Source organism: Heloderma suspectum, chromosome 2 (assembly GCF_057233095.1).
Source record: "Heloderma suspectum isolate Gila_16-S chromosome 2, 16-S_ref, whole genome shotgun sequence".
NCBI lineage: Eukaryota > Metazoa > Chordata > Lepidosauria > Squamata > Helodermatidae > Heloderma > Heloderma suspectum.
Window position 1 is genome coordinate 290,076,222 of NC_139459.1, and position 26,195 is coordinate 290,102,416.

At 43.7% G+C, this 26,195-nt stretch overlaps 1 protein-coding gene across 2 annotated transcripts in view; it reads left to right on the forward strand.

Annotated features, from left to right (window-relative positions):
• ATP2B2 (ATPase plasma membrane Ca2+ transporting 2) overlaps positions 1-26,195 on the forward strand; it is a 606,047-nt gene that overhangs the window by 319,766 nt on the left and 260,086 nt on the right. Inside the window, exon 3 of one of the 2 annotated variants that reach the window (XM_084832462.1) lies at positions 18,023-18,122. The exons of the other annotated variant lie outside the window; for it this stretch is intronic. The gene's annotated coding sequence lies outside the window, so the exon portion shown is untranslated. The remainder of the gene's footprint in view (positions 1-18,022; positions 18,123-26,195) is intronic. 2 annotated transcript variants of the gene reach the window in all.

The following is a 26,195-nucleotide window of genomic DNA, read 5'->3' on the forward strand; positions in this document are numbered from 1 at the left end:
GGGCCTCTGACATAACTGTGTACCTCTCTGACACCTCACGTAAAACTAGGATTTTTTTTGTCCTAAGGCGCATCACTTTACGAAGGACCTAATTTTGCCATTTTATTATCCATGCACACAGTTTGGACAACTCCTTTTGGATCTATTTGCAGTTGACTTGGGTTTTCGCCATTCTAAATAATGCAGTGTTGTCTGAAAACTTGGCTACCTCATTCATCCCCTTCACATCTTTTTATATTTCTGTTTGTAACTTTAAACACCAGTGCTGGACAAATCATTTATATGATTTAAACTGTATGACTTGGTACTGCAGGCCTGTTCTGGCAGTCCACACTGTGGAGTTCATCTTATAGGATGGGTATATGAGAATAAATTGGTTGCCCTTAGTACCACACTACATTTGGAACATGGTCTGAAATTAGAAGCTCACCATCTTCCTTTTTTTTCTTTTTCTTTTGGCATGTTCTCCCCTTACACTATACAGAATTAGAAAGCTACTGTTTCTAGCAGTGAAGGATTCCAAATTATTTAAGGATGCCTAATCCTCCAAAATGTCAGGAGAAAGCATCAGGTTGTAAAACTACAAATGTCAGTCTTGGACGCCACTGCTGTTGTCTTGACTGGAGAGTCTTCCCTGCCTTTCATTTCATACTGCATGTTTCCTACCTTTCTTTTCTGTACTAGGATGATAATGATTGATTCGGCATGTTCTAAAAATATCCCTATTGATGACTGATAGTAGCATATATTTTCAGTGTTTGAAACTTGCACTTTAGATTCTCAGTGAAACATTTTACATTCTGTCCTTTCATTATTAGAATAAATAATGCCAAAGGCAATCATGTATAACACACAGAACTTATATCTGTGCTTCATGTTTTTATTATAAAAATATTATGTTAGAACCAAATACTGACCACACGTTGTGATGCTGCTAAATGCAGGTGACGATCGATTGTCTCCAACAAGACTGGTCAACATGTTCAGAGATTAGTACCATTAAAGAATTATAAAGTCAATGATCAATATTTTATTTGAAATACAAACATTTTAGGAAAGGGTGTGTAATGTTCTGTTTTTGTTAATATGCATGAAAATATGAATACAAGTAGTTAATATAATATTAATCTATCTTCTAATGAGCAGCACACAGCAGAACGCTTGTATAATGAGCAGTTATACAAACACTTGTTTAAAAGCAAGACTTAAATGACTATCTTATTTATCACAGAGACAGGCCATTGCATTGTATTAAGGGCTGTCCCTCCAGCAAGACCAGCTCTAGGATTTGCATGGATGTCCAAATCGTGGCTCCCTTCATTCTCCCCTGCCCCTAACCACAGGAGTTGAGTGTTACTCTCACAGTCGTATTAGTCTGGTTTAGGCCTACAACCTAAAATGAATAAGAAAATTCAGTCCTCTGGCCTCTGCAGTGCTCCACCCACCAGGAAATGGGAGATCATCCCAGAGGTCCATGTGACATCAGCATGCACTCTGTGGTGGTCGACCATCTCCAGTGGCTGTGGAGCATGACTCTCTCATGCTCCTTTTAGCCATGCCTGCACTGATGGGCTGAAAGAGCATGGACGTATCTTGCTCAGTTGGTTCCCCAGATACTCTTTCCATTGGCATATGGGAGATTGCCCCAGGGGCCTCTATGCCATTTCAGGGGCCTCTGAGATGTTGTCCTGTTTCCAGGCAATGGAGCTCCCTCCATCTACTGCCTCCAAGCATCCCATCAGGAGGGAGTGGAGCATGACTCCCTTATGCTCCACGACTCTGGCATGGCTAAAAGTTGTGGTGTCCCTCTAGGGGGTCTATGTGAGCACAGGCTGTAGGACTACTGAGGTGGTCTAGACTTGGTCCCTGCATTTTTCGGCCCTTGCTGTACCTACTTTATGGTTGTTCTTTTCTGAACTTTTTCCACGGCTGTGCTATGTTATTCTTTTTGAGATGGGCTGACCAAAACTGTACACAGTATTCCAAAAGTGGCGGCACATATATTTGTATAGAGGCATCAGGATACTGCCCTCCTATTTTCAATGCCTTTCCTTATAAGGCTACAATTCAAAACAAATTTTAGCCTGCTTAAGCCCAGTGATTTCAATGGACAAACATTTTTTTTTAAACCCTGGATTGCTATGAACAAGCCAATGTGCTACTTCACATGGCCCCATGGCTCCTACTTCCTCCTGCCAGTGGGAACAACTCAACAACCCAGGGATGCTCTGTCCCTGGGTTGTTTTGTGTGACATCCAAACCTGGTTGTCTCTCCCTTGACCAGTTCATTCACAGTAACCTAGAGTTTGGGCTGGGTGGGGGGAAGACCATGGTTACCTTGGTTACTGTTGTATGCGAACTAGGCCAGAGTGTTGAATTGTAATCCTTGGAAGGTAGTGAGAAAATTGTTAGTCAGTAATTGTTTATCAGTAAGAGTCTACCATTATTCATTTTGTTTTGCATGTAGTACAGAAAATGGTATCTTTTGGTTCATCTAATGTATACACTTAACATAAATCCTGATAAAAGGCCTTGCTTACTCAATTTTTATTATGACAGATTTAAAAAAAAATTGAAATAGAATATTATATGTCTCCTATTGAGACATGGCTATTCATTGACATTTGTTTGTTGTATATGAGGCAGAACTGTTGCTTAAAATAAGTGTTTTTGAAGTCAGAACACACTTTCGTTTGCTTGAGATTTAAGAGTGCTGATCAGTCAAGCAATCATGAGTAGGTGACACTTCATCTCTGTATACTTATGAGTGTCTTATTCATTAATAGATGGGTATCTCTGGTTATCCTTTACTTAGATAAATTGAATATTGAATGATATTATTCTGCAGTGGCCTCACTTAGATTTGCTTTTAACGAGACATAATGTGTTTCAGAGCAAGGTTGCTGGAGATGATTAAATGTTATGCAGGGATTAAATCAGTCTTGAAAATAAATACAGTTACTAGCCTACCTGTTCTGTCATACCTGGTTTGTCATTTGAGACATATAGAGCACAGCAGGCAAAAGGATTTCCCAAGGTTTCTTTTTTAACAGCTGGTGCGTGCAGGGGAGCCAAAAATAGACTGGGGCTATAACCCTGGGAAACAATTTTGGGGGAGGCAATTTTAATGCCTTAAGGAGCACCTCCGGGAACACCAGACAGGCCGCTCAACAAGATCAGCCTCGGCCGGCCTTCTCTCTGTCCCATCAGCCAGGACAGCTAGGCTGGTGAGGACGAGGGAGAGGGCCTTCTTTGTGGTGGCCCCCCCTCTGTGGAACTCCCTCCCTAGGGAACTCTGCCATGCCCCCTTTTTAACGAGCTTCCGCCACACATTGAAAACTTGGTTGTTCAGGCAGGCATTTGGGGTGGGCTAGGGAAATTTTAGAAATGATGTTTTAATGTGTAATTTTATTGTTGTTAAACTGTTTGTATTATTGTACATCGCCCAGAGTGGCCGGGTGACCGGCCAGATGGGCGATTAAGAAATTTAATAAATAAAATAAAATAATTGGGAAAATTATGCAGGGGAAAGGATTAAAACCCACTACCGGCACTGTGTTCCTGATCAGATCCCCCCTGCTATTAATTTTAAGTGAGATATAATCATCAATATCCTCTGCTGCGTATAGTTCAGCCCTTAGGAGGAAAAATATCCTACTCTTTTCTCAATTATGTAAGATTCCCAGGCTGGACACCTGGTGTTGTTTCTGACTCACAAGAGGCTACCAGGCAAAATGGTTATTTATTTGCAAGACTTCAAATAGTTGGTTCCTACTTTTTTATTCATGATGTTCTTCTATGCAGAAATGTTCCATGCATTCATTTGTAGTGAATCTTCTGAAATTTGTATATGCGCTGTATTGGGTGAAATCTATAAATATAAAAATGTGCTAAGGAAGAGTTAAGAGCAAGTGAATAAATAGTTAAACTAGGCAAATATATTTATTTTTCTTGCTGATCAAGGGTGAAATAAAATTAAAAGGTTCTGTGCAAAATCTCCTATTGTTAGAATGGCTGCTTTTCATACTGACACTTGAAAATGGGAAATGCATATGACTCTGTATGCCAGTTTGTACTTTTATCTGCCCACGTAGCAAGAGAACCACACAGTGACATTTGAACTGAGCTTGGAAGTGAATAGGGCAAGCAGGGCAACTGGCACAAAATAGGTGTAACATAATCCAAATGCCTTGCCCCCATTAGCATCTAGGCCACTGTACTCTGCACTAGCTGAAGCTTCTAAGCTGTCTTCAAAGGCAGCCCCATGTAAAGCACATTGCAGTAGTCTAGTCTAGATACAACCAGAACACCTGTAATTGAGGTGAGATCTGTCACAGCCAGATAGGATCACAGTTGGCACCCCTGTCTCAGTTGGTAAAAGTCACTCCAAGCTACTGCAGTCACCTGCCCTTCCAAATACCTACCCTGTCCTCAGCAGAGCTTTTAGGATGGGATTCACAAACTTTTTGGCTCCGAGGGCCACACACACACACACACACACCCATGATCACACATACACACCCCAGTTATCCTACCAGCGAGGAAAGAACAATCTGTATCAGGATTGCTGAGGGAGGGAATTCGGCAGCAGGGTGGTCAAGGCTCGCATGGACCCCTGACCATTCCCACGTACCCCTGCTTTAGGACCTTGTCCTGCTTACCTGGATGGAGGAATCCAGTGGTCTCAATGGGGACCTCAGGAAGGACCCAGTCTTCTGTTGCCAAGCGGATCACCACCCCACAGTGGAGGCTGGTGGCTGTGATGCCAGTGGGGCAGTGAATCCGCTCCAGGTTTCAGTCACAGCCAGTCAGAACTCTAAAGGAGGTATCGTGCAAAGCAGTTCTGACTGGTTCTTACTAAAACCCGGAGTGGATTCACTACCCCACTGACATTGGAGCCACCAGCCTCCATGGCCACCCAATGCAAGATATTGCTCACTGGTGAGCAATCCACTCAGACCGATGGCTTTGCATCCCTACTAGAATCTCTGGAGTAAAGGCCCTGAGTCTGCCAGTCAAGGCTGGAGGCATTGGCAGCCCAGAAAAGTTTGGCTTTTGGAAGAAAAGCATGAAGGGGAATTGCAAGAGAAGGAGTGAATCTCTTATGGTTCTTATGTAGGTTTGGCTGAGAGCCAGTGGGAGGCCCAAAGTCACCCAGTGAGGTTCATAGCCGTGTGGGGACTAGTACCCGGATTTCCTGACCCAGTCCAACACTCTAACTACTACACCACATTAGCTCTGTGGCACATGGGACCAGGCACTGTAGTAGATAACTATGGAAGGCAATTATATTGATTTGCAATACTGAATAAGTCTGTGATGTTGCCTCACAGCTACTCTTCTTGATCTTCCACAGTTTCATCACACACTGTGCCCCATTCTGAATCAGTGTTCTAGGGAACAAGTAACAGAAGATGCATCTCAGGCATTGAATTGCAATTCATAGCCTGCAGTCAGAGGATGAGTGATACTTCAGAGCCATGGCTAGAAAAATCTTTCCAAACTGTAGGAGCCAAAATCTAGATTTTAGGTATCATTGTCATATTTTAGGTGCCTGCCCAATGCAAGGATGTGGGAAAAGTCAACATTCTAAGTGCCATTTGTTTTGAAGGTGGCTGGGCAAGCAGATGTGATAGCACAGAGTACTCCTTTCTTTTAATTTTTAGGGTATTTCCTTCTAAACAAACCAAGTGTTCAGAACAGGAGAAAAGATTAAAGTAGTGTTTATTGCTCACAAAACTCTAGGATTTCAATTACCATAAACAGATAATAGTTTTCCAGTAGGGAAAGCACTCATCCAAGCTGTATCCTGAAGAACATTTCACTGTTTTGGCTGCAGATACTGATCACAAAAGTCTTTAATAGTTCCTCTGTGTTTACTTTTATTGCTGTCTCTCGCTGTCTCTCTCTCTCTCCCATTCTCACTTATTCACTAGTCTTTCTTTGTTCCTTCATGGCTGGCTATGTTCCTAATAGGATCTACCTAGTTTACTGAATTAAAATCTATGAGCCTTCTTAGCAGACAAAAGAGCCTTCTCAGCTAGTTCACTTCTCTCACAAATAAGCTGTGTCACATATAAACAAGAGAGCCAGTGTGATGTAGTGGTCAAAGTGTTGGACAGGGACTCTGGAGATCCAGGTTCTACTCCCCACTCAGCCATGAAGCTCAGTGGGTGACTTTGGGCCAGTCACTGACTTCAGCCTAACCTACTTGACAAGGTTAGTAGGTCACCTAACCTACTTGTTGTGAGGATAAAATGCACAAGAGCTGGAGGACTGTGTAAGATGCTTTGGGGTCTTTACAAAAGGAAAAAAGGTGGGTGTGTTGTCCCGGCCGTGTGCTTTGACCTCTTAATTTAGAGGTGCCAAGATAGTGATAAATCAGATCCATAGGTTTACTCACTAGGAGCACCTTATTGAGTAACTTACAATGTCACTTAATAACATTGAGTACAGGAATCCAAAGTAACTTGGATTCCTGCATTGAGCAGGGGGTTGAACTCGATGGCCTTGTAGGCCTCTTCCAACCCTACTATTCCATGATTCTATGAATGTATCGGCCTTTGACTCATCTTCACATGCTCCGAGGCTTGCTAGCAAGGGAGTTGCACCAATGATGAACTGTAGAATCCCTGTCCAAATGTCTGGAGACGGTGAGTGGCTGGATGGGGAGGAATAAGCTGAAGCTGAACCCTGACAAGACCGTGGTACTTTTGGTGGGAGACAAGAGGAGGCTGGGGGATGTTGACCTGGTGTTGAATGGGGTACGGCTACCCTTGAAAGACCAGGTCCGCAGCCTGGGGGTCATTTTGGACTCCCAGCTGTCCATGGAGGCTCAGGTGTCAGCTGTGAGCCGGACAGCGCTGTATCAACTCCATCTGATACGGCGGCTGCGCCCCTTCCTTCCCGACCATCTGCTCCCATCGGTAGTACATGCCCTGGTCTCCTCTCGTTTAGACTACTGTAATGTGCTCTACGTGGGGTTACCCTTGAAGACGGTTCGGAAGCTGCAGCTGGTACAGAACGCGGCGGCTCGCCTGATTAAAGGCAGCCGGCGGCGAGATCACATCACTCCAGTGCTGAAGGAGTTGCACTGGTTACCAGTTGTTTTCCGGGCCAAATTCAAGGTGTTGGTTTTGACCTTTAAAACCCTATATGGTTCCAGCCCAGCCTATCTTAAGGAGCGCCTCCAGCAGCACCAGACAAGCCACTTAACAAGATCAGCCTCGGATGGCCTTCTCTCTGTCCCATCAGCCATGACAGCTAGACTGGTGGGGACGAGGGAGAGGGCCTTTTCTTTGGTGGCCCCCACTCTGTGGAACTCTGCCATGCCCCCTCTTTAATGAGCTTCCGTCGTGCATTAAAAACGTGGTTGTTCAGGCAGGCTTTTGGGGTGAGTTAGGGTATTTTAGAAAATGTTTTTATTGTAGAATTTTATTGTTTTAAATTGTTTTATTTATGCTGTACATCGCCCAGAGTGGCTAGGTGACCAGCCAGATGGGTGATTAAATTTAATAATAACAATAATAATAATAATAAGCAAGCATTATAGATCTCTAGGCCCCTGTAACTCTACAGGTGATTTGATTATGCTCCTGGGGCCAATACAGTGGGATATAAGGGTAATAATAAAATAAAGAAATATATATGAAAACAATATTTCATGCAAGTAACATGAACTTCATAGACTACTGAAATCTTTCACAACAAACCACCACTGGACGATCAGCATAACTCCAAATAAGGTAACAGATTTCCGGAGTCCATTTATAGCTTCTAGCTACTTCTGTTGAGAAGATACATTACTTTCCCTCTCTGTTAACAGTTCCCCAGCAGATAACCATGTTTTTGTCCCAAGGTACAAAGGTTCTTCGCTATAATTCAACCACGGGTGGAGTTGTGAGTGGACTGTGGTGATTTGGAAGCCCCTGTTACAGTGGCAGAATCTCTATGCAACCTGATAGTCTGCTCCTTCAGGAGTGGCACTTGGATGCAGCATGAGAAGCTGAAGTCAGAAAAAGAAATTGGGAAAGTCCTAGCATGTGCACACCAGTGCTTGGACACAGGACTTTCTGGAGTTTAATCTTTATTTTCTAAATAAATGAAATGAAGTTAGAGCTCACGTTTCTTCTCATAGCTGTATCCCTAGAGTCATAGCTATCAGGCTGGGATCCATGAAGAATGTGACCCCACTGCATGGTAGGGATTACCCTCCACTCTTCACAACATGTCTAACAGGCCTGGCTGGCTTCCCATCAGTGAAAAAAGCCTGCCAATATACCCGTATTCAACAATGGTTTCTGCATTTTGGAGAAAACCAATAGGTAACTATAAATATGGCTCAAAAACTCTTGTGTGTAGAGCTGAATCATACATAAGTACAGCCTTATTTGAGGATAATTTTCAAACACAGTTTTGACATTTCCATGTAAACTGGATTAAGGCTGCAAAAAGCAATTAAGGGTTTAGTATGGAAATCACCGGGATAACAGGCAAGCATGGCCTTGGTGTACAAAATGAAGCAGGACAAACGCTAATAGAGTTTTGCCAAGAGAACACACTGATCATAGCAAACACTCTTTTCCAACAGCACAAGAGGCGACTCTACACATGGACATCACCAGATGGTCAATACTGAAATCAGATTGATTATGTCCTTTGCAGCCAAAGATGGAGAAGCTCTATACAGTCAGTAAAAACAAGACCTGGAGTTAGGGATGTACGAAAGTCACTTACCGTTTCGTGGATCTGCTTCGCGGTGGGGGGGAGGCGCTCCATTCCTCCCCCCCAGAATCCTCGACCGGCCAGCTGTGCTCCGCAGCGGCTCCATGGAGCAGCCGGCCAGGCCCAGGCCAGAGCCGTCCGCAGCCGGATTTCTGGCCACGGAAGGCTCTGGGTTAAAAAAAAAAAAAGTGTACGCAAATGGCGGCGGCTATGGCCACCGCCATTTGCATTCCTTATTTTTGGCAGTAAATATTTATGTAGACTATTACGGCGAAAATAAAGGGGAACGCAAATAGTGCCCGCTACGCTATTTGCGTCCCAAATTATTTTGGCCGTAATAGTCTACGTAAATATTTACGTAGACTAAGACAGCCAAAAATAAGGAATGCAAATGGCGGCGGCTGTAGCCGCCGCCATTTGCGTAAGTGTTTTTTTTTTAGCCTGCCGTGATAGGCTACGTAAATACTTACGTAGCCTATCACGGCCTCCGCAGGGACGCAAAAAAAGGAAATGGCGGCCGCAGGGTGGCCGCCATTCATAAGTCAGTGCCAACGGGAGCAGGTAAGTGCTCCGTTTGGCGCTATTTTCGTGGGGTGGGGGCTTCGTGCCGCCCGACTTGCATGGGTTGGTTCACAGTAAGAAGCAGAGACATCACCGACTTGTGTGGGTTGGGGGAGGCGGGGGCTTTGTTCTGCGATGGATTTCAGGGGGCCGAATGCACTTGCATTCGGCCTCACCGTGATCCGTCGCGGAATTCTCTGACATCCCTACCTGGAGCTGACTGTGGCTCAGATCATGAGCTTCTTGTTGCAAAATTTTGGCTTAAATTGAAGAACGTAGGGAAAACCACTAAACCATACAGGTATGGCCTAAATCTTATCCCTTATGACTACACAGTGGAGGTGATGAATAGATTTAAGGGATTAGACCTGATAGACAGAGTGCCTGAGGAACTATGGACAGCAGTCTGTAACATTGTTCAGGAGGCAGCAACGAAATCCATCCCCAAGAAAAAGAAATGCAAGAAAGCAAAGTAGCTGTCTGATGAGGCTTTACAAGTAGCTGAGGAAAGAAGGGAAGTGAAAAGCAAGGGAGAAAGGGGAAGATATATCCAACTGAATGCAGAGTTCCAGAGAATAGCAAGGAGAGACAAGAAGTCCTTCTTGAATGAACAATGCAAAGAAATCGAGGAAAAGAATAGAATGGGAAAGACTAGAGATCTCTTCAAGAAAATTGGAGATCTCAAGGGAACGTTTTGTGCAAAGACGGGCATGATAAAGGACAAAGAAGGCAGGGACCTAACAGAAGCAGATGAGATTAAGAAGAGGTGGAAAGAATACATGAGAAACACTGGGCTGGATGAATCAGAGGTCGGAATTAAGATTGCCGGGAGAATGATCAACAACCTCAGATACGCAGACGATACCACCCTAATGGCAGAAAGCGAAGAGGATCTCAAGAGCCTCTTGTTGAGGGTGAAAGTGGAGAGTGCAAAAGCTGGTTTGAAACTCAACATTAAAAAAACGAAGATCATGGCATCTGGCCCCATCACTTCGTGGCATATAGAAGGGGGAGAAATGGAAGCAGTGACAGATTTTATTTTCTTGGGCTCCAAGATCACCGCAGACGGTGACTGTAGCCATGAAATTAAAAGACGCTTGCTCCTTGGGAGGAAAGCTATGGCAAACCTAGACAGCATAGTAAGAAGCAGAGACATCACCTTGCCGACAAAGATTCGTATAATCAAAGCTATGGTTTTCCCAGTAGCAACGTATGGGTGTGAGAGCTGGACTATAAGGAAGGCTGAGCGCCGAAGAATCGATGCTTTTGAACTGTGATGCTGGAGAAGACTCTTATGAGTCCCCTGGACTGTAAGGAGGTCAAATCAGTCAATCCTAAAGGAAATCAACCCTGAGTGCTCATTGGAATGACAGATACTGAAGCTGAAGCTCAAATATTTTGGCCACCGAATACGAAGAGAAAACTCCCTGGAAAAGACCCTGATGCTGGGAAAGACTGAAGGCAAAAGGAGAAGGGGACAGCAGAGGATGAGATGGCTAGATAGCATCACCGATGCAATGAATATGACCTTGAGCACACTCTGGGAGAGAGCGCAGGACAGGAAGGCCTGGCGTGTTATGGTCCACGGGGTCACGAAGAGTCGGACACGACTGAACGACTGAACAACAACAATGGAAATGTCAAAATTACTTAACATAAAAGCTGGTAATACCAATGCATATAGTTCAAGGTTGTATTACAGATATCTGGGTTTGAAGCTTGGCTATATTTCATTCAGTAGATCATGGCTAGGGAACATGTAGCTCTCCAAAAGTTGTTGAGCTCCATCTCCCATAACCCCCCACCAGTATGGTCAATGGTCAGGGATAATGGGAGTTGTAGGTCAACAAGATCTGGATGGGTTTTCCATCCCAGCAGTAGATAAATAGAAAAAGAGCCCTGGTTCCAGGTTTGAAGGGACATTTAGCAATGCTTTCTAGTAGCCTACTGGCAAGCTTACCTGGTGGTGGTGGAAGCACAAGCAGCAACAGTGATGTGATGAGTGGCAGACAGCTTGGAGCTGCCATTTTAATTTCTCACAATGATCTGGAGTGACATGATGTCAAAGGCACTGTGGGAAATTAAAACTGTGGCTCCCAAACCCAACCTCTTGGTGGGGGTAGGGCAAGCATCAGTCCATAAGTGGGGCCTGCTGGAGCTGCCTGAGTTCTGGGTGCTGATGTCAGACCTGCAGAGAGGGGCAAAGGGACATTAACAGACATAACACTCTCCCCTCTGCTATTCCCCCCCTCCAAACTTGGGATAGCTTGGCCACAGTGGTGCAGGGGCTAGTAATCTCAAGACTGGATCACTGCAATGCACTCTATGTGGGGCTGCCTTATGTGGGGCTGCCCAGAAGCTGGAGCTAGTGCAGAATGCAGCGGCTTGGCTGTTGTTGGGAGCTGCCCCTTTTCAGCATGTAAGTCCTTTGCTGAGGGATCTGCACTGGCTGCCTATCCACTACTGGGCCAGGTTTAAGGTTTTAGTGCTAGTGTACAAAGCCCTAAACAACTTGGGACCAGGAAACCTGAGAGAGTGCCTTCTCCCTTACCAGCCTGCTCTGTCACTGAGGTCATCAGAGGGCATGTTCCTGGTGGTTCCACATGGACCCATGGCCCAGTCGGAGCCCACCAGGAAAAGAGCTTTCAGTGTGGGAACCCCCTTTCTTTGGAACTCCCTGCCCCTGGAGGTCAGGCAGGCACCAACACTGTTTTGTTTCCAGTGCCTCCTGAAAACAGCTCTTTTCCAGGAGGCATTCCTTAATTGACCAGTCATGGTTACTATTGGCATTCTGTTTTTTTAAACGCATAATTTTAATATGGTGTTTTAATCTTTTTATTCCTTTACTGTTTTATCTTTTGTGTTCACCATTCTGAAATCTGTTTTAGATATGGAGCGGTATACAAATATTGTAAGTAAGTAAGTAAGTAATAGTGCTACGTAATATCCTTTTAGATGGAGATGCCGGGACTAAACTGTCTGTATTCAAAGCATGTCCTCTACTATCTATGGCCTCCTCTTGAATCATATTCAATTCTCTCTTGGCCTAAAAAGGTGCAGTTGTTCTTTTAGGTATGTTATCAGATGTCACACTTCGGGAGTATCTGGGTAGTCATTAGTCCTGTCTGGGTAAACCAAGAGACCAATAGCCATGTGAGACGTTTGAAGGAGGAAATTGAGGAAACTTAGGGATGTCAGAGAATTCCGCCACAGATCCCAGGGAGGCCAAATTCCAGTGAATTCGTCCCCACGGAATCTGTGGCGGAATAGAGCAACCCGCCCCACCACCTTGCGGAAGCCCCCCGGAACAGAGCTTACCTGGCTGCGGCAGCAGCTGTGGTGGTGGCTCTGGCCACTGCCAGGCTGCGGTCGCAAATAGCCACTACACCAGGCGCCATTTGCGTCCCTTCACTGAGCCATGATAGGCTATGTAAATATTTACGTAGCCTATCACGGCAAAGAGTGGGGATGCAAATGGCGTCCGCTGCGCCATTTGCATCCCCACTCTTTGCCATGATAGGCTACGTAAATATTTATGTAGCCTATCACAGCTCAGCGAAGGGATGCAAATGGCGGCCGCTATGCCAGCCGCCATTTGCGTCCGCAGACCTGCCGCAGCCAGATGTCCGGCTGCGGATGCACCCGCTCCAGGAAGGATTCTGGGGGGAGGGACGGAGCACCTTCTCCCCCCCGTGGATGCCACTTATGAAACAGGTAAGTGGTTTTGTACATCCCTAAGGAGACTTTTACTGATGCAGAATTTTGTGGCAGTGTTGAAGAGCAGACTTTGCAACTCAGGTCAGAGCACTTTTTTAGATGGTTAGAGATCAGGGGTACAGCTGGAAATATGCTTACAAGAATATTCTGAAGCTTTTTGATCATATGCTGCAGGAATCCCCAGTGGAGAATTTCTACAGGGAGAAATATTAATTGCAGCCCTAAGGAAAATGCGTAACAGGCCTTCTGAAGAGAGAAAGTGTTTCAAAGGCAATTCCAAAATGAAATGCTGCAGAGGGGGAAAAAACATTCCCTGGAGACAAGGTTAGATATATGGTATTAAATGGACTGAGAAAGCATTGCCAAATCCTAACTACATTGGGTTCTTTCTTCCTAGAATATTATAGCAACTCGAATGTTCCGTAAATATTTAAGGGTTCAATCCTATGCATGTTTTGACAGAAAAAAGTCCTATAATTCCCAGTTGCAGGACTTTTTTCTGTCTAAACATGAATTGGATTGCCCCCTTAATATTTCTCTTTTTATTTTAATGAGTTTGTTTAAAAGATATGTTTACAGCACAAAGACATACCACATAAGAAGGTGTTGTATTACAAGAATCCCAAGACACAAGAGAAAGCTACTTACTTTTTTCTTCTAGGCCTTAACTAGGCCTTTCTTAAAACTGAAACTCAAGCAAACTGTCTCACTCTCCAATCCTCCTGACTCCTCCCTTTCACTTCCTCCCCACTTCTTTCCATGTACTACAACTCCCAACATGCAGTTCACTTACCACAATACCACGTATCCTCCTTATTTAAAAAACAATACTTTTCCCCCAACCAACCGATACATAAAAGATTAGCACATCTCTGCAAACAACAGAAGACAAGTTGTCCTCCAGTCAACGATCTTGTTAATTGCAGCTGATGTAAGAAAATTACAGAACATAGTCTTTAGCCCATGCAGGCTGTCATCTGGTATGTTGAGAATGTTGATCAGGCAAAGATCCTGGTTGGCTATTCTGTGCAAGGGGTAATACACTGGAGTCATCAGTGCCAACTAGGTGACCAGCAGTGTCGGTAATAGCATCATACTGTGTAGGAGCCAGGTTGCTGGCACTCCGTATCTGATCATTTCTGGCAGAGTCAGAATGAACAGGAGACAGGTACCGGGCATTCCATATCCGGCCATCGGACAGTTTATAGGTGTATTGTCCTACCCTGTCGAGTACCTTGAGGGGTAAAGTGAATCTCGGTTCACCTTTCCGATTGATTCCTGGTTTCTTCACCCGTACAAATGAACCACATTGTATTCCTGGTTCCTTGGCTCCATAATGGTGATCTGTATACCTCTTATACTTTTGTTGTTTCTTTTGTACTGTTTGCATCACATCTGACTGTAAAGAAGTATCTGGCTTAAGCATTTGTAGTCCAGCAACACTAAATTTTGTGTGCATCTCCTTCCTGTGTAATAATTCAGACGGTGACTGCTGTGTTGTGGCATGTCTTGTGGCTCTATAAATTTGTAAAAACTCTGCAATGAAAGGTTTCCATGCCTTGCCTTCCAAGTCAGCTGTTTGCTGACTTTCCTTCAAACTTCTATTAAAACACTCTATCTCTCCATTCACCTGTGGATAATAAACTGATGAGCGTCTATGTTTGATATTCCTTTCTGACAGGAAAATTTGAAACTCTACTGAAGTAAACTGGGTGCCATTATCTGAGATCAATTCCTTGGGATCTCCTTCTCTACTGAAAACTGAAGTGAGGAACTTGATAACAGTAGCAGAAGTAGCATTTGGAGTAAAAGCCACTTCAGGCCATTTACTAAAATAGTCTAGAAGGGTAATGGCATAACAACAATCACCAGACTCCTTATCAAATGGTTCCACGATGTCAATGGCTAGCTTCTCCCAGGCTGAATCAGGCAGAGGGACAGGCTGTAGTGGAGGCACACGTGTGCTTGTTGTTTTGTCATGAAGCTGGCAAGTCACACAAGATTTGATAGCAGCCTCAACTTGCACATCCCTTCCAGGCCACCATTATAAATCATTCAGTCGTTGTTTGGTTCGTACAGTGCCTTGATGCGTATTGTGGGCCAATTGTATCAGTTTTGCTTGTAATTCTGGTGGAACAATGAGATGATGACTACCCTGTATCACTAAACCATCATATAAGGACAATTCCTCATGAATCTTAAAATTTGTGTGGCTGCCTTTACTGTGATAGGCTACATAAATACTTATGTAGCCTATCACGGCAAAGTGCAGGGGCGCAAATGGTGCAGCGGCCGCCATTTGCGTCCCTGCTCTTTGCCGTGATAGGCTATGTAAATACTTACGTAGCCTATCACAGCTGACTGCAAGGACACAAATGGTGGCCACTACGACAGCCACCATTTGCGGCCGCAGCAGCCTGGCAGCATCCGGGAGACCAACTGGAGCCGCCACTGCCGCATCCGCTGCCACTACATCCGCCCCAGGTAAGCTCCGTCCCGGGGGGATTCCGCGGGGTGGCAGGGGGGAGGCCGTTCCGCTATGGATTCCAGGGGACCAGATTCTAAAGAATCCAGCCTCACTGGAGTCCGTGGTGGAATTCTCTGACATCCCTAGAATGTACAACCCCACAGATAGGTCTGCCATTTCTCTGTAGCCCATACACATGCCAGTGTCTCCTTTTCAACTGTAGAGTAAGATTTTTCTGACCCTTGTAAAGTTCTGGATGCCAAAGCAACTGTCCTTTCACTCTTGTCTCCATGAATTTGGGTAAGTACAGCCCCAAGACCATAGTCAGAGGCATTTGTAGATGGTAGGTAGTGCTGGGTCAAATAAGGACAATGCTGGGCTATGTACAACCAGTGATTTCACTGTCTCAAAGCTGGTTTGTGCAGCTGATGTCCACATCCAGGGTGTAGATCCATGAAGCAACAGACGTAGGGGTTTTACTACAGATGCATAATCTGGCACAAATTTTGCATACCAAGATGTAAGGCCTAAGAAGGAGCACAGTGTTTGGACATCTTTAGGTGGTGGAGCGTCTGTAACTGCCTTGACATGGTCGGGATTAGGTTTCAATCCATTTTGTGATATAATATGCCCAAGGAAAGGTAACTCCTTCTGTCTGAACACACATTTGGAAAGGTTCAACTTTAGTCCTGCATCTGTTATGCATTGCAAGACAGTTGGCAGACATTTTTCATGTTGTGCTGAGGTCTGTCCAAATCTGATAATGTCATCCAGATTGCACTGAACTCCTGGCTGATTCTTAAGAATCAGAGACATCATCTTTTGAAAGGCACTGGGGGCTGATGCTAAACCATATGGGACACGTTTTAAACGAAACAAGCCATCATGGGTGATGAATGCAGTGAGGTCTTTACTGTCCTCATGTAATAAGACTTGATGATATGCACTTTGTAGGTCAAGGGTGGAAAATAATGTGGCTCTCTGCAGTTCAGTAAAGATTTCTTCTATGTGAAGGAGTGGGTGGCTATCAACTACCATGGCCTTGTCTGGCTCCCTCAAGTCCACACAAAGACAGATATTTCTTGTCTTCTTTGTAATCACAACAATTGGGGAAACCCACTCAGTAGCCTCAATGATGTCGTTCTGCACTAATTTTTAAAGTTTCTATGATACAGCATCTCTCACAGCAAATGGTAACCGGTGTAGTTTCTGTTGTGCTGGCCTCACATTGTGTCTAATTTTAACTTCATGAATGAAGCCCTTTGCACAGCCTAATTCTCCTTCTGTGTTGTGAGCTATTATGATTACAAGCAAAGTATGAACTGTAGTATTGTTGTGTGGTATGGAGGAGACAGTCCCATTAAGTACTTGCATGCGCAGTGCAACAAAAAGATCTCTTCCCAGGATGGGAGTTCCTTCTGGTACAACGTAGAACTCAGCTGCCACACAATTTGTCTCAATTGCTACTTTTGCTGATAGACAACCAGGAACTGAAATTGGATTCCTTGAGTAACTTTAGAGACGCAATTTAGGTGCTGTAAGTGGTGAGCTACTGAAGTATTGTATATAAACAGACTTGGGCAGTATGGAGACTGCAGAGCCTGTATCTAATATCAACTCAATGTCCTGGGACTTCCTTACCGTAGGAACACACACTGTAACAACACATGTCATTCTGTTCACTGTAGTAGCAAGGTCTTCCAGACTTAAAACAGTAAGTTCTGGCACAGGAGCTTTACTTATAGATTGTTGAGACCGGGCACTCCGGCATACCCTAAAAAAATGTCCTTTCCTTTTGCACTGTCTGCACTGAGCCTCCCTTGCAGGGCAGTTAGCATAATTTGCTGTATGTTGCGTTGATCCACAATGATAGCATACTGTCTGTGCACATTTTGAGGGCTCTGGGCACTTATTTGTACCATCTTTAAACTTGTCCATAGACCTCCGGATTTTTTTTAAAGGCTGTAGTGGTTCTATCTTGCCTTGATCCATTAGCTTTGCCTCTGCCACTGCAGTTTCTATCTGGCTGGCAATTGTCATGGCTTTCTGCAAGGTAAGATCAGTTTCTAGCAAGAGGCGTTCCCTGATGCAGCGCATCACTGTTTTCTCTACCAACTGATCCTGAATCATTTCTTCTGCCATATCTCCAAAATTACAAGTAACTGGAGAGCCAGTGTGGTGTAGTGGCAAGAGTGTTGGACTAGGAGCTGGGAGATCCGGGTTCTAGTCCCCACTCGGCCATGGAAGCTCACTGGGTGACTTTGGGCCAGTCACAGACTCTCAGCCCAACCCACCTCACAGGGTTGTTGTTGTGAGGATAAAATGGAGAGGAGGAGGATAATGTAAGCCGCCTTGGGTTCCTTGCAAGAGGAAAAAAGGCGGGGTATAAATGCAATAAATAAATAATAAGTAACAACCATTTCCTCAAAGCAGCAATATATTGAGCTGTAGTTTCTCCTTGTTTCTGTTCCTGCTGGTGATATTTTTAGTGTTCCACCACAAGAAAGTTTCTTAAAGTAGCCAAAGCTGTCTCATATTTATCATCCACAACAGGTAAATTATAGAAGATTCTCTGAGCAACTGCTCCCAAGCAATGGATGAGTAATGCACGCTTCCTTGCATCTGGAAGTTCCTTATCATGAATAGCCAGCACGTAAGTCTCAAACATTCTAGTCCAAGAAGTAAATGGCATCACTGGCTCACCCGGGGTTTGGAGGAAAGGTGGTGGTGGAGTCAAAGGTAGAAGAGCCATCCTGCCTTCATCGCCAAGTTGTTGTATTGCAAGAAACCCAAGATACCAGAGACAGCTATTTAAATGCTTCTTTATTCTAGGCCTTCACTGGGCCTTTCTTAAAACTGAAACTCAAGCAAACAGTCTCACTTTCCAATCCTCCTGACTCCTCCCTTTCACTTCCTCTTCCTCCCCACTTCTTTCCATGCCTGTACTACAACTCCCAACATGCAGTTCACTTACCACAATACCACAGGAGGATTAAGAAATCAATAATAAAGCCATATTTTGGAATTAAGGCAAAGATGAGAATTTAGTTGCTCGTAACCATTCCCCCTCCACCTCAAATTAGTGCTATATTTGAAAAAGCTATCTTGGCCTAGATTTATCTGAAGTAGTACAAAGGAACAAGAGGGTTCTTTCTTTTTATCAGGTCTAAAGCATGTATTTTGGGAAACCGATAAAGCAGTCTATATCATAATACATGACAGCCATAGATTTACTGATTTGCCGAATAACTTCCAATATGATATTTTCTAGATTTATATTTAGCATAGTCATCACAAACTCAAAATGAAATGAAAAGGATAGAGGAGGAAAACATAACTTAAAGCAATGGTAGATCGTTCTATATCATCTGACTTCAGTTAATTTGTTAAATGGTAAAACAAATATATAAACCAACCATTGTGGAAACATATAGAGGATAATGAATTTATAGGAATTTCTCAATAACAATGTGGCCCATGTCAGACATAAGCAATGCTAAACCTTGGTTAGCACTATGTGAACAAACAGAAGCAAACATCAGGCTCACACACTCCCTCTTCCCTTTTCCAGAGCAGTTCCAAGGAGATCACAAGCATCCGTTTCCTGTTTTAAACTAACATGAGCATATTGTTCCATCTGAACCGGGGAAGCTTCAGCTCATTCACATATTGCTAAACCATGGTTAATATCTGAAACAGGCCAGTGTGCAAAAAATATTCTTTTTTGTTTGTTTTTCCAAGGGAGTTAAGGGACATGTAATAGATCTACTGTTTTAACCACCGTGTAACATTCTTATATATGACTATGCAAATGAGATCTCATGGAACTTTGTAAGGTGGTGTTTGGGGGTGTCCTGCTGCAGGAGGAGAGAATTCAGTTGGCTTCAGCCAGGGGAAGGGCTGTAGCAATGCATGTGATTCAAACTTAGGCTCCTGCCTCAGTCCCTCTAAGCAGTTGCCTTCAGGAAAGGTTGTGACTCAGGAGCCTTTATAAACCCTCACAGTGTGAGCCAAGGTGTTTACACTGCAGCCATGCCTCAGAGAAACCAGCACTGTAGAAACCAAATAACCTGCACCCTCAGATATGAGGGTGTGTGGAGGAACATCCCTCAGGTTATCCCACTTACGTCACCAAATATGGAACAACCATGTAGGTCTTCCCACTGCTGTTCCCTTTTTAAGTGGGAAACTATGGAACTTCATGCCACAAGGCTGTCTCGACTATAAAATCTTTAACCATAAAATCAGTGCTACCAAAATAAACCCTCTGTATCTTATATACTTCAGTAGCCAGGCAATGAAGGCATAGGTATGGGTTTGACACCACCAGGAGAAACAAGATAACCAAAACTAGTAGGGTTATTAAAGGAATTATTTACATAAGGTAACCTTCCCTGATCTGGTGTCCTCCAGATGTTTTGGGCTATAACTCCCAAGATTTCTGACAATTGGCCATGCTGTCTTGGGCATATTCTGAGCAGCAGTTGAAGCAGCTAGTATATGGAAGCTTTCTATGGGTCGCTCCCTACCGTGGGTCTCCCACCAACGTCAGGGTTCGAATTGCTTATTTCCTTTATTTGGCTCACAAATAAGAGATTAAGGGTAAATACGCTTTTTTGATCCATCAAGCAGAAATCTGTGTTTTTTTCATTGTAATGCCCCCTACCATGTGTCAGGAACATACGCAATAAATTCTAGTCACATGCTTTAAAACGTCACATCACTAAATGCAGTGGCTGCTTCATGGTGACATGGTATTGATAAATCTGTCACCAGAAAGGACAGGAAATTACTGAGTAACAATTATTTTTCTTTCCACAGAGGCACAATTCTTAAAAAGAAAAAAAAGGAAGAGTGTGTGTGTTGGATGATGTGAAAATCCACCCTTGCCTAATAAACCTTGGCTCAAGTCCTTGTGTGGCTTCAGTTCCAATCATTGACATGCTCATTATGCATAAAAATAGGATAGCAGGCCCCCCTTTTTCTTAGATATATGATGCCATACTAGCTGTGAAACCTGTACACACACACACACACACACACACACACGATTTTCCCATCACAGTAACAGCCAGTACAATATTTCATGTAAGATCAGTTTCTCAGGATTTAGCCTTTTAAAGACAAGTGCACACAAAATCTTTTTGCTGTGCATGGACTGCAGTGACATTAAAGCTTACTGGGGATATAATACTATAAAACTGAGCTAATGTTCTTCCCTCTGCATCCTTCGTTTGAACAATCAGCGATACTGTTTGCCTGCACAGGTGTGTACCTTCAGATCACCCTGCTGATTTGTCTTTATTACTCAGTCTGTGAACTCTCAAAGGCTGCTTGCAGGTTACTGTGAACGATTTTTGGTCTCTGTTGGATTCATGCTGAGGACGTAGTCTAGCAGAAGAGTGTAGCATCTTAATTTGTGACCTTGGACTGACATACTTTGTATTCTACTTGTGGATAGGGCTGATCTGGTTGTCAGGAGCGCCCTTGCTGCTCTCTGAAATCCTCAAGTAGCCAGAATCAACACACAGATGATAGGGCTCTTTTCCAAGGCTTTATTTCCATTCAACCTAAAATAAAGATCATGGCATCTGGCCCCATCACTTCCTGGCATATAGAAGGGGAAGAAATGGAAGCAGTGACAGATTTTACTTTCTTGGGCTCCAAGATCACCGCAGACGGTGACTGTAGCCATGAAATTAAAAGACGCTTGCTCCTTGGGACGAAAGCTATGGCCAACCTAGACAGCATAGTAAGAAGCAGAGACATCACCTTGCCGACAAAGGTCCGTCTAATCAAAGCTATGGTTTTCCCAGTAGTAATGTATGGCTGTGAGAGCTGGACTATAAGGAAGGCTGAGCGCCGAAGAATTGATGCTTTCGAACTGTGGTGCTGGAGAAGACTCTTACGAGTGCCCTGGACTGCAAGGAGGTCAAATCAGTCCATCCTAAAGGAAATCAACCCTGAGTGCTCATTGGAAGGACAGATAATGAAGCTGAAGCTCCAATATTTTGGCCACCTAATGCGAAGAGAAAACTCCCTGGAAAAGACCCTGATGCTGGGAAAGACTGAAGGCAAAAGGAGAAGGGGACGGCAGAGGATGAGATGGCTAGATAGCATCACTGATGCAATGAATATGAACTTGAGCACGCTCCGGGAGAGAGCGCAGGACAGGAAGGCCTGGCGTGCTATGGTCCATGGGGTCACGAAGAGTCGGACACGACTGAACAACAACAACAACAATGAGGGAAACTTAAGAGAGCTGCGTATCCAGGGTTTCTAGCTTTAGGGAATCAGTTGGCCTCCGTTTGGAGGGAAAAGGCAGGAAGCCTCTGAACTTAAGGGCTAGGAGGCGAAAGTCCACCCCTTTCCCATGGGGCATCGGGCGCAGCTGTTGACATCGCGCCAAGCGGGCTGAGCACCTCCTCTTGGCGCCCTCCATCTCCTGTTTGTCCCTGTGCCAGCACCAAGTGTCCCGAAGCTCCAGTTGCCCCCCCCCCCGCCAGCCAGGGTCGCTACCACTCTCAGGAATGTGAGCAGGGAGGGGCTCTACCTCCGGCGGCACCTCTGAACAGTGCGTGGGTTCCTCTCCCATGGTTTCTATCTCTTCCTCAGAATCAGAACTGCTTTGGGGCTCTATGGGCTCCGATCCAATCCTGACACCGGTAGGCACTGTGTACTTGAACTTTCAAAACGCCTTTTACAAAGCAAAGGCTTCTGAATAAACTTAGTAGTCATGGGATGAGAAGACAGGTCTTCTCATCTTTAACTGGTTAAAGATCAGAAACTGGTTAAAGATCAGAAAGCAGAGAACAGGAATAAATGGACAGTTCTCACTATAGAAGGATGTAAGGTTGGGGTCCCCCAAGGATCTGTATTGGGAGGGGCCAGTGCTCATTCATAAAAGACCTTTAGTTAGGGATGAACGATGATGCTCATCTAAGTTTGCTGATGACATCAAATTATTTAGGGTGGTAAAAATAAAAAGGGATACAAGACAGGTCCAAAAGGATTTCTTCAGAATGGATGAATAGGAAATAAAATGGCACATGCAGTTCAGTGTAAGCAATTGTAATGTGATGCACATTGGAGCAAAAAATCCTAACTTCATGTATACACTAATGGTGTCTGTGCTGGTGGTGACTGGCCAGGGTTTGGGGTTGTGGATGGGTAGCTCAAGAACAGTGTTAACCAGGTGAGCTACTGCAGCTGTGAAAAAGGCAAGTTTCAAGTTAGGTATCATTAGGAAAGGGATAGAAAATAAACCTACCATTCTCATAATTCTTTTATGGAACTCTACAGTCTGACCACACTTGGAATCCTGAGTGCAGTTCTGGTTACCACATCTCAAAGGTAGTCACTTATGAATTGCCAAAGAAGAAATGCATCACTGAAAAATAAGAGAACACAAATTTACATAAAATTGGCAATGCTAATCAATATGTCTAGATGCAAATTTAGAAATAATTATGAGAATTTACTTTTCACAGAAGGCCAATTACTTTCCAAACCAAATGACTGTCCCATTAATACATGTACTTTCCATTAATAGTTGACCACCCAGATGGCTCCAAAAAAGTTTTCAGTTAATTTGCACCCACCCCAAATTAATATCCCACATTACCCCAAATCAGTTTTTCTTCAATTAATATCTACCAAATACGTCATTACCAAGCCGGATCCTGCCTCAACTCAGTTCCTCTTCAATTAACCCACTCATGTTTTCTTCTGCCTCTAACACCAAAAAAAGAAAGGGCTGGATGACCTTTCTTTATTGGACCTTTCTTACCAATGTAGGGGTGTGTGTGTGTGTGTGTGTATGCAGGGTATGTTTGGAAAAGACTACCACCTGCATCACTACCACCTGCATACCCTGTGAGTGAGTCCTCATCATTCTGACTGATAAACAGCTCCTCTAGCCTTGCCCCTCCACCTACAATCACATTGGCTGACAGCTCAGGGACTGCACATGTCCCTTGCCCCCAAAGGTTGGGATCTTCCCTGTTTTATGTCATGTGGCCTACCTGAGCAGTTGCCTGGAGTCTAAATCAGCCCTAGAAGCTTCTGAATAACTGTTTCTTTGGGACTGCTCTTTTGCTCTTGCTATGGCTATGCATCTGCTGCTAGACCCCAATGGGTCATACCCATTCTGACTGGATCTCGCATGTATTGGATTGGATCCTTTATTTGTGTACTGTCTGTATAGTACCATGACACACTACAGTTATCTCTTGCATTGCTTGACCTTTTCACCTCACTTTGAAAAAGAAAAAGAGGGTTCTCCTATCTTTTCTAAGCATATGTACACACATACATGGCTTTATCATGCATCTGGCAGAGTGGGCTCTTGCTTATGGACGCTTATACCACAATACATTTGTTAGTCCCTAAGATGCCACAAAGCAGTAATAGCTTAACATGGCCGTTCCTCAGACGTTTGTCCTTGCAGCTGTCATTAGTGTCCACGAGTTGGATGAAAAGCAGACAAACACTTACCATTTTCATGCAGTTTGCTAAGCTGTTTGATTATAAGATTCTCCTTTACTGAACATGAACATTTGCATATGAAAACTGGAACTTACAAGTATTTATCTCACGTAAATATTTGTCTTTTTCTTATTAAAGAAAACAAAAAGGAATCTAACTGAGATTATTCTTTTTAAAATAAAAGCACATCAACTTTGTAGGGCAAACCCAGTAGTACTGTCATCCCCACAGTGCTCTGTGTCACTCTCCTCTCCTTACTCCATCCCACTCTAGTGGTCTTTCTATAAAGGCCTGCTAAGGAAGAAGTAATTTAACAAGAAGCTATGAATCACAGTTGATGCTTTTTCTTCACTGACCTTTCCCGTAAGATTTCTTTGAGAAAGGAATCCTTTCTCCAATCTTAAATGATGAATGGGCACTCAAATATTGGACCAGCTGTAAGAGTCTGTGCAGCAGAAAGGTTAACAGACAAATCGGATAGTGAGCAAGTAGCCTTGTATGTGTCAGAATTTCATTTTGACAGAATGCATTGTTCATTCTGATAAGCCACTGATGGTCACAGGCGAAAAGAAAAGAAAAAGAAAGGAAAGGGTTGCCTGAGAACAGGATTATAAAAAACATATTAACTGATACACATGTAAAGACAAACTATGTAAATTCCTGGGGTTACAGTTTAATCTTTGATTATATGCTATTATCCACAGAGGACTCACCCATATTTTTAGATGCATGCAAGCATGTGATCTGTATACACCTGATAAATTATATAACTGAATCTCATTGCATTGTTGAAATTGCTTTAAAAAGTGCTGTTCAGTGACAGCTAAGTGATGATGACGACTGTTGTAGTCATGAAACGTGAATGAGAATAATAAATACAGCCTCATAGCACCTTAGACAAATTACACATAGCTATTAGAAAACTCAGACTGCGGTCCTGTACACATTCACTTGGGAGCAAACCCCATGGGACTTCTGACTAGACATGCGTAGGATTGTGTTGCACGTTGTTTATATGGGAAAGGCACAAAAATGAGTGACCAAGGTATAGATGCCTTGAAAAAGGCCTTTATTACATTTGAAACTATTTTGAAATATACATAAATATAAAGTTGCATGACTGCACTCTCTATGTTCCTAAGCAGATACATGGTTTTATTCTTGTATTTTGTTTCATCTGGGGGAGTGAATTGTAAGCTGTTATATAGAGAGAGATCCTTTTACTTTTTCCTTGTTTTCCAAGGAGAGCTAATAATGTTTTCTATCGTTTAACTATTCTATTTCTTTGAGCAATACAGAAATTTCATCCGGGGATAGAAGCAAGAGGCTGTGGGAATGACGATAAAAGATTCTTGGCAGCATGTTTTGGTCCAACACCCTTTAAAAAAATTCTACGTGCTTGTAGTTTTGATTCTAAGATTTGTTGTATAGTGCAAAATGGTGCTACTGTGTAAATTGTATGTATACATTTATCTTTTTTTTTTTAAAAAAAAAAGCATGAAAAAATAATTCAAACTACATCACAATATTTATCACATGCTCTGAATCATTACAGATTTTGGGAAATTACTAATAAGTTGAATGTTCCACTTATTTGAAGGTGAAGGGAGGATTGTATTGTTCCCCATTTGGAAAAAAACAACAACCCCAACCCTCCATACACATAGCAAACTAAGATGTCATGGAGAAATAGCCTAGTAGAAAACATAAGAATAGCCCTTCTGGATCACACCAAGCATCCATTTTGTCCAGCATCCTGTTGTCAACAGTGGGCAGCCAGATGATTTTGGGAAGCCCACAGCACGGCATGAAGGAAGCAGATCCACCCTCCCACCCCTGCATTGTTTGGTCCCCACCCAGCAACTGGCATTCAGAAGTACAAGTAAGTTTTGCAACAAAATGTTGCAATGTGAAGTGCTCCTGTTCAGGGTGCCAGCCAGCCAGCCATGCCCTCTTCCAGGAAAAGAACTGAAGAGCCATGTTGGATCAGACCAGAGGTTGATCTAGTCCAGCATGCTGTTCTCACAGTGGTTAATCAGATGCCCATGGGAAACCCCCAAGCAGGACATGAGCATCCTCCCCCTTGTGTTCCCCAACAACTGGCATTAAGAGGCATGCTGCCTCAGATACTGGAGTTAAGATCACATAGCCATCATGACTAGTAATCACTGATAGCCTTTCCGCATATGAATCCTCTTTTATAACCAGCCCCCCCCCCCTCCGCCCAACAGGACACTCA